Raw genomic sequence first — 1141 nt, 5'->3', positions numbered from 1 at the left:
AAGCTTGACCAGTGGTTATCAGGGGTGAAGAAAGCAGACTTGTTGCTTCAGGAGCACTGAGTTTATTTTAACGGGGGTGGAATAATTTGGAAAAGGATCTCAATAATGGTGCTATAACAGGAAGAGTATAAACAATAGCACTGAATTACACGGGTAGATGTTATTGAATTGGAGAAAGTTTTGTTGTGTATATTTTTGCCACTATTAAAAAAATAGTAACTACATGAATAACAATGAACACGGAAGAAGAAAATGCTCTAAAATTGATTGTGGTGATGATTGTACAACTCTTCCTGATATGACTGAGCTACTGGAATGTATGACATGTGGGATGAAGTATCAGTAAAACTTAAAAAAAAAAACAAACCAGGATGCTTATTATACAAAGTTTCTAAGAAAATTGCAAGCAATGCAATAAAATGTAATTTATGTTTACAAAGACAAACAAACAAAAAACCCCACAACTCTTTGTGTGTTTATAATCACATACAAAATAACTGGAATAACAAACACCAATCAGTTAACAATACCTATTTCTAAGAAGAGGTGAGGGAATAGGTTTAGAGAAAAGGAGATGAAATGGGGAGACTTGCCCTTTATATGCACCCTAATGATTAGATTTTTAAATATATATATATTTTAAATTAACAGATCATTTTATTGGGGGCCCTTACAACTCTTATTACAGTCCATACATCAATTGTATCAGAAATATCTGTACATATGTTGGTTGCCATCATTCTTTTCTAGATAGTTACTTCTGATTGAGCCCTAAGTATCAGCTCCTCTTCACCTCACCCCCCCACCCCGGGACCCCTTGATTATAATTATTATTTTCCTATCTCACACCGACCACTGTCTCCCTTCCCCACGGTTTCTGTTGTTCTTCCCCCTGGGGGGGTGGTGGTTATGTGTTGATCATTGTGATCGGTTCCCCCTTCCTCCCCTCCTCTCCCTACCCTTCTGGTATCGCTGTTCCCACTCCTGTCTAGATTCCGTGTGTCGTGAGCTCTTGTCTCTTATCTGTACCTGTGCACATGCTCCGGTCTAGGCCGAGTGAGAGGCAGCACTGGGGTCATGTTAGCGGGGGGGGGGGGTGGTCAGGGCGGTGAGGAAGCCTCAAGGAACCAGAGGAATATCG

The 1141-nt window shown here is 40.2% G+C and overlaps 1 protein-coding gene across 1 annotated transcript in view; it reads right to left on the bottom strand.

The window, feature by feature from the left end:
* The window catches only part of RPP40 (ribonuclease P/MRP subunit p40), a 36926-nt gene that overhangs the window by 12944 nt on the left and 22841 nt on the right, over positions 1-1141 (bottom strand). The gene's annotated exons all lie outside the window — the stretch shown is intronic.

Source organism: Echinops telfairi, unplaced genomic scaffold (assembly GCF_000313985.2).
Source record: "Echinops telfairi isolate 266 unplaced genomic scaffold, ASM31398v2 ScPeMD7_655;HRSCAF=1070, whole genome shotgun sequence".
NCBI classification, from domain to species: domain Eukaryota; kingdom Metazoa; phylum Chordata; class Mammalia; order Afrosoricida; family Tenrecidae; genus Echinops; species Echinops telfairi.
Note: the sequence above shows the minus strand (reverse complement) of the source record. Positions and strands in the feature narration are given on the sequence as shown.